The following is an 8,263-nucleotide window of genomic DNA, read 5'->3' as shown; positions in this document are numbered from 1 at the left end:
CGGGATCCAGCATCAGTAAATACAGGGATCCAGCATCAGTAAATACAGGGATCCCCCATCAGTAAATACAGGGATCCCGCATCAGTAAATACCGGGATCCAGCATCAGGAAATACAGGGATCCCACATCAGTAAATACAGGGATCCCACATCAGTAAATACCGGGATCCAGCATCAGTAAATACAGGGATCCCACATCAGTAAATACAGGGATCCGACATCAGAACAGGCAAAGATCAAACATCAGCACAGGCAGAGACAGAGGGAGAAGGGAGAGGAGAGAGGAGGCAAAGCTGGAGGATGGAGGGGGGGAGGATGGGAGGGAGGGACCCCCCTCTCTCACCCTCCACAGACCCCTTTCCCCTCCCCGCCCCTCCCTCCCCACCCCAGCTCAGCTCACCCCCATGGCCAGGGGATTTTTGTCGCTTGTCGCCTTTTCCCACCCCGCATTTAAATCTGACCCCCCTCCATCCCCTCCCTTTCCCCGCGGTGTCCCGAGAGAGAGAAAAAAAAAAAAAAAAAAAAGAGTTTAAAACTTTGACAGGAGCCCCTTCCCCAGCTCCTCATCCCCCCTCACCTCACTCCGGCCAAACTTGAGGCGCTCCGGCCCTTCCATGGAGAGCGCCCGGTGCCTCCTGCGGGTCCCGGTTACCGGCGGCGAAAAACGAACGATCCACCGGGGAAAATCAATTACCGGGAGATGCGGGGAAGGAAAAGAAAATGATTTTAAGGGGGTTGTGGGGAGGTGAGGAGGGGAATGAGAGGCCGAGGGGAGGGAGCTGCGGAGGAGGAAGCGGCCGGGGGTGGGACTGGAGAAGGAGAAGGAGAAGAAGAAGAAGAAGATGAAGAAGAAGGAGCCGGGTCCTTATTCCAGCCCGGCCCTCCCCCGCCGCCGCCGCCGCCGCCGTGGCGCATCCCCGGGGCCGGGACCGGGGGAACGGAGCCCCCGCCGAGCCGGGGAGAGGCTGCGGGGCCGGAGGAAAGAGGCGATTTTAAATGACACACGCAATTTCCTGCCCTCCCGGCCCGTGGCACCGATTGGTAAACAAAGAGCGCCGCCGGTTTTTTCCCGGTTTTTTTCTGGGGGTGTTTTGGGGGGGGGGATTCACCTTTAGGGACCCCCCGCTCAACACAGAGATGGGAACGAATAAAGAATAAAGAATAAAGAATAAATAAATAAATAAATTCTCCGGTCACGGTGGGTTTTGCCCGGGTCTGGGGGCTCCGGTTCTGCTTTTCCCGAGGGAATTCCCGTTTTTACCGGAGAACTGGAATTCCCTGAGCCGCTCCCGGGGCTGTTCCCGGTTTCCCATTGGGAATGTCGGTCCCGGGAATTTCCCCCATCTCAGGGTGGGTTCCCCTCAATGAGGTAAAAAACCGGGTGGGAAAAGCGGCTCCCGCTGCCTCAGACCGGGATGGTTCTAACGGCGGCGGGTGAAAAATAATAATAAAAAAAATAAATTAAAAATAAATTAATTAAGTTTAAGCTCTCCAAATTTTGCAGCCCTTGAGTTCTGCCGCTCCCAGGGCTCGGTCCCGGCACCGCCGCGGGTTTGGGAACCGGGAAAAGCCCGGGAGGTGCCCGGTTCGGGCTCTAACGGGAGTTCAAGGCCTTGGGCGGAATATCCGAGCCTGGGCCCGGCACTGGAATAACCGGGGAAAACACAGCAGAGGGGGAAAAAAATTAAATTAAAAATAAAAATAAAATAGAATTAAAATAAAGCCTGTAGGAATGAAGGAACTAAAAGGAAAGAAATTAAAAAAAAAAAAAAAAAGAAAAAAAAAAGAGGGAAAGGGGAAGGAAATAAAAAAGGCCCAGCGGGGAGAGAACAGAGAATGGAGGCTGCGGCCAGGCCGGACAAATGGACAGCAGGACAGACGGACAGCTGGACAACTGGACAGACGGACAACTGGACAGACGGACAGCGGGACAGCAGGACAGCCGGACAGCTGGACAGATGGACAACAAGATAGCCGGACAACAGGACAACAGGATAACAGGACAGCCGGACAGCCGGACAACAGGACAGCCGGACAGCTGGACAACTGGACAGCCGGACAGCTGGACAACAAGACAGCTGGACAGCCGGACAGCCGGACAACAGGACAGCCGGACAAATAGACAACGGGACAGACGGACAGCTGGACAGCTGGACAGCCGGACAGCCGGACAACAGGACAGCCGGACAGCCGGACAAGTGGACAACAGGACAGCAGGACAACAGGATAACAAGACAGTCGGACAACAGGACAACAGGACAGCCGGACAGCTGGACAGACAGACAACAAGACAACAGGACAACAGGACAGCCGGACAGCTGGACAGACGGACAACAAGACAACAGGACAGTCGGACAGCAGGACAGCCCGACAACAGAACAACAGGACCACCCGCCCCCGCCGTGCCCCACCACTGCCCCGCTGTTGGATTTCACCACCGAGCAACGATTTTTTATACCAAAACCAGAATAAAACCCCCCCAAACCCGCCCCGCGGCCTCGGGGAAAATCTACGGGCCGGTCCCACAGAGGGAAAACTGAGGGCAGAGAAACCTGGGAACGAAAAATCCTCTTTGGGCCTCGGAGGAGCGGCCCCGGTGCCCCGTTAAGCCGCCGGTGCCGCCGCCTCCTCACGGCTCCTTTGCTGCTCTTTGTTGTTGTTTTTAATTTTATTTGTTTTATTATTATTTTTCCCTGCCGTTAAGGTGAATAAAATAAACGGGAAAAGGGGATTTATCCGGGGGGAAAAGGGAGAAAACGCCGGGTGAGAGCAGGGAAAGGAAGGCGAGGCCATTTGCGGTCCTTAAAAACAACAATATTACAAAAAACAACAATATTATAAAAAAAAAAATTATGAAAAACAACAATATTGCAAAAAACAACAATATTATAAAAAAATAACACCAAGAAAAATAAAATAAAATTAAAAATACTATTTTTATCACATCCTTATTTTGTCGTTTGAGGTTTTTTTTCCCCGCTGGGTTTAACGCTCTTCTTGTTGTTGTTGTTTTAATTTCTCAGCGGAATTAGCGCCACTAAAGGCGCTGCTATTTTTACTCCTGTTACTCTTCCTATTATTAATCCTATTTATCGAGGGGGTGTTTTTATTATCGATATCTCCTCTTTTCCTCCTTCCAGACAGGAAAAAAAAAAAAAACCCGGTTTGGCGTGGGAACATCATCATCATCATCATCATCATCATCATCACTGCCCGTTTTCCCGCCGGGCCCTCCCAGGCCGCTCCAGCCGCTCCTTTTCCCGGTTTGGAGCCCGGATCCTCCTCCCTGAGACCCCCCGGTGCCCCCAGAACCCCCCGGTGTCCGGAGAACCCCCCGGGGATGGGGGTGAGGCCCTGCCGAGGGGATTCCCCCGGTACAGAACCCGGTGAGTCCCCCTGGGAACAGGGAAATTGGGGAGGGGGAGGTTTGTTGTTGTTGTCGCCGTTGAGGGATGGGGAGGGGGGGGACACACAGAGGGACCCCCGGGATGAGTGAGGCTGAAATGGGGCCGGGAACTGAGAGGGGCCTCGGTGGGAGCGGGGACAGAGGAGGGACAGAGGGGACAGCTGGGGATACCGGGGGGAGGGTGAAAATACCGGGGAACAGTGGAGGGGACAGCGGGGAGTATGAAAATACCGGGGGGACACCGGGGAGAATGTGAAAATACTGGAGGGAGTGGGAAAATACCGGGGGGACAGTGGAGGGGACAGTGGGGACAGTCTGGGGACACCGGGGAGAATGTGAAAATACCGGGGAACAGCCTGGGGACACCGGGAGGAGGGTGAAAATACCGGGGGGACAACGGAGGGGACACTGGGGACAGACTGGGGACGCTGAGGGAGTGTAAAAATACCGGGGGACACTGAGGGGACACTGGGGACAGACTGGGGACACCGGGAGGAGGGTGAAAATACCGGGGGGACAACGGAGGGGACACTGGGGACAGACTGGGGACACTGAGGGAGTGTAAAAATACCGGGGGGACACTGAGGGGACACTGGGGACAGCCTGGGGACACCGGGGAGAATGTGAAAATACCGGAGGGAGTGTGAAAATACCGGGGGGACAGTGGAAGGGACAGCGGGGACAGCCTGGGGACACGGGGGGCACTATAAAAACACGGGAGGACCCTGAGGGGACTTTGGGACACCGGGGACTTTGAGGGAACACCGGGGAGAGTGTGAAAATACCGAGGGGAGTGTGAAAATACGGGGGGACACTGAGGGGACACCGGGGACTGCCTGGGGACACTGAGGGGACACTATGAAAACACGAGGGGACCCTGAGGAGACTTTGAGACACCGGGAACAGCCTGGGGACACCAGGAGGAGGGTGAAAATACCGGGGGGACACTGAGGGGACACGGGAGACACTATAAAAACACCGGGGGGCACTGAGGGGACACTGGGGACAGTCTGGGGACACCGGGGGGGGGGTGTGAAAATACCGGGGGGACACTGAGGGGACACTGGGTGGGCTGTGAGGAGACACGAGGGGACACTGAGGGGACACCGGGGACTGTGAGGGGACACGGGGGGAGTGTGAAAATACGGGGGGACACTGAGGGGACACGGGACTGTGGGGACACACCTGGGACTTTGAGGGGACACCGGGCAATTTTGTGGGGACACGGGGGGGACCATGAAGGGACACCGGGGAGAAGTTCAGGGATATGAGGGGGAGGTGAAAAATACGGAGGGACACCTGGAGCTCTTTGGGGACACGGGGAGCTCTTTGGGGACACCTGGAGCTCTCTGGGGACACCTGGAGCTCTTTGGGGACACGGGGAACGTTTGGGGACACCTGGAGCTCTTTGGGGACACCCGGAGCTCTTTGGGGACACCGGGAGCTCTTTGGGGACACCGGGAACTGTTTGGGGACATGGGGGGACACCGCGTGGGGACACGGGGAACCGGGCAAAACCCCCCAGGGACTGTGAGGGGACAACGGGGACACTGTGAGGGGACATGGAGGGGACAGTGAAGGGACACGGGTAAAGGTGAGGGGACAACACGCGGGGACACGAGGGGACAGTGAAGGGACACGGGTAAAGGTGAGGGGACAGTGAAGGGACACGCGGCCACTTTTGTGACCTGCCAAACGGGTTTGGGGGTGGCTTTTAGGGACATCAAGGTGTCTTTTGTCACCCTGGGCCAGCCCAGGGGACAGTCCCGTGTGTGCCCAGCCCCGCCCGGAGCCGGTTTCGTTACCGGAGCGGCCGCTCCCGGGACATCCCGGGCTGTCCCCGCTGAGGGCGGCTTGGGGACACCCCGACACCCCTTGGGGACACCCCGACACCCCTTGGGGACACCCCGACACCCCTTGGGGACACGCCAGCTCTGGGTCTGGCTGTCCCCAGCCCCGCCAGGCTCTCCCGAGGGTGGCCGCGCTCCTCTGCTCTGATTAAAAAATAAATAATAATAAGGAATTAAACGAAATTAAAGAGAATAAAACGAATTCAGGAGGGGCCGGTGGTGCAGCAGCCCTGGACAGCCCTGCCCTGTCACCGAGGCTGTCACCGAGCCTGGTGGCACCGCGGGGACACGGCCAGCGCTGTCACCCCGGGCTGGGGACACCCCAAAGGGGCGCGGGGCAGCCCCGGCCCCTCCGCCTTCCCCGGAGCCCAAACAGGGATCGGGTCCTCGGGTGTCACCGCTCGGGGGGTCCCGGTGCTGGGAGCCTAAACCTGGGGTCCTAAAACTGGGATCCTAAACCTGGGATCCCGATTCTGGGATCCTGATCCTGGGAGTTCCTCCGCTGGGATTCCTCTTTCTGGGATCCTGATCCTGGGATTCTAAACCTGGGGATCCTAAACCTGGGATCCCAAACCTGGGGTTCTAAACCTGGGATCCTAAACCTGGGATTCTAAGCCTGGAGTCCTAAGCCTTGGATCCTAAAACTGGGATCCTAAACCTGAGGTTCTAAACCTGGGATCCTAAACTTGGGATCCTAAAACTGGGATCCTAAACCTGGGGTCCTAAACCTGGGATTTCCTCCTCTGTCATCCTTCTTCTTGGAATCCCTATCCTGGGGTCCTAAACCTGGGATCCTGATCCTGGGATCTTAAACCTGGGATCCTAAACCTGGGGTGCTAAACCTGGAGTCCTAAACCTGGGGTTCTAAACCTGGGATCCTGAACCTGGGATCCTAAATTCAGGATCTCCTGCTCTGCCATCCCTGTTCCCGGGATCCCGATCCTGGGATCTTGCTCTTGGGATTTCCTCCTCTGCCACCCCCGTTCCTGGGATCCAAAACCTGGGATTCAAAACCTGGAATCTTCTCCTTTGAGATCTCCGTTCCTGGAATTTTCTCCATTGGGATCCCCGCTCCTGGGATATCCCTCTCCTGGGATCCTGCTCCTGAGATCCTAAACCTGGGATTTCCTCCTCTGCCATCCCCGCTCCTGGGATCCAAAACTTGTAATCTCCTTTGGGATCCTTTGGGATCCCCGCTCCTGGGATATCCCACTCCTGGGATCCTGCACCTGGGATTTCCTCCTCTGCCATCCCCGCTCCTGGGATCCCTCTCCTGGAATTTTCTCCTTTGGGATCCCCACTCTCGATTCCCGGGATCTCCTTCCTCTCCCTCCTCATCCCCACGGTCCCCTCAGGGATCCAGGAATTCCTCTCCGGATCCCGGCTTGGGGAATGGGGCGATGCCTCGGTTGTGTCCCCCCCAAACCCCAAACACCCCCCAGATCTTCTCGGTGCCTCAGTTTCCCCCTTCCGCAATTCCCTGGGGGAATGAGGGGGTCCTGCCCCGCCCTGCCCCCGCTCTTGGGGACAAGGAGGGACCCACATGGGGCTCTGTCACCCCCATGGGACCCTCCCCGAAGGTTTTGGGGTCTGGAGTGGGTGACAGTGACACCTTGACCCCTCTGGGGACACCATGACCTCCCTGGGGACACCCCGACCCCTCTGGGAACACTCTGACCCCTCTGGGGACACCCCGACCCCTCTGGGGACACCCCGACACCTCTGGGGACACCCTGGGAGGGCTGTGGTGGCCGGGGGAGTCCTGGGAATCCTGGGGATGGGGGGGATCCTAAAGGGAGGAAAATTTAGGAATTTTATCCTAAAGGGGGAGAATTCCCACAGCCCGCCCCGCTGGGATGGGACACGGGTGTCACATGGGGGTGGGGACACTGTGACACTGTTCACAGGGGTGTCACTTTTGCCTGGGGACACCAAAACAAAGCTCATGGACGCTGTGACACTGCTCACAAGGGTGTCACCCTGCCTGGGGACACTGTGACACTGCTCACAGGGGGTCACCCTGCGTGGGGACATTAAAACCAGGCTCACAGGGGGTCACCCTGCCTGGGGACACCAAAACAAAGCTCACAGACACTGTGACACTGCTCACAGGGGGTCACCCTGCCTGGGGACAGTGTGACACTGCTCACAGGGGGTCACCCTGCCTGGGGACAGTGTGACACTGCTCACAGGGGGTCACCCCTGCATGGGGACACTGTGACACTGATCACAGAGGGCCACCCTGCATGGGGACACTGTGACACTGCTCACAGGGGTGTCACCCTGCCTGGGGACAGTGTGACACTGCTCACAGGGGGTCACCCTGCATGGGGACACTGTGACACTGCTCACAGAGGGTCACCCTGCATGGGGACACTGTGACACTGCTCACAGAGGGTCACCCTGCATGGGGACACTGTGACACTGCTCACAGGGGTGTCACCCTGCATGGGGACACTGTGACACTGCTCACAGGGGTGTCACCCTGCGTGGGGACACTGTGACACTGCTCACAGAGGGTCACCCTGCGTGGGGACAGTGTGACACTGCTCACAGGGTTGTCACCCTGCATGGGGACAGTGTGACACTGCTCACAGAGGGTCACCCTGCGTGGGGACACTGTGACACTGCTCACAGGGGTGTCACCCTGCATGGGGACACTGTGACACTGCTCACAGGGGTGTCACCCTGCGTGGGGACACTGTGACACTGCTCACAGGGGTGTCACCCTGCATGGGGACACTGTGACACTGCTCACAGAGGGTCACCCTGCATGGGGACACTGTGACACTGCTCACAGGGGTGTCACCCTGCGTGGGGACAGTGTGACACTGCTCACAGGGTTGTCACCCTGCATGGGGACACTGTGACACTGCTCACAGAGGGTCACCCTGCGTGGGGACAGTGTGACACTGCTCACAGGGTTGTCACCCTGCATGGGGACAGTGTGACACTGCTCACAGAGGGTCACACCTGCATGGGGACACTGTGACACTGCTCACAGAGGG

This window comes from Zosterops lateralis, assembly GCF_965231275.1.
Source record: "Zosterops lateralis genome assembly, chromosome: 5".
Classification (NCBI taxonomy): domain Eukaryota; kingdom Metazoa; phylum Chordata; class Aves; order Passeriformes; family Zosteropidae; genus Zosterops; species Zosterops lateralis.
This window is presented reverse-complemented; position numbering follows the sequence as displayed.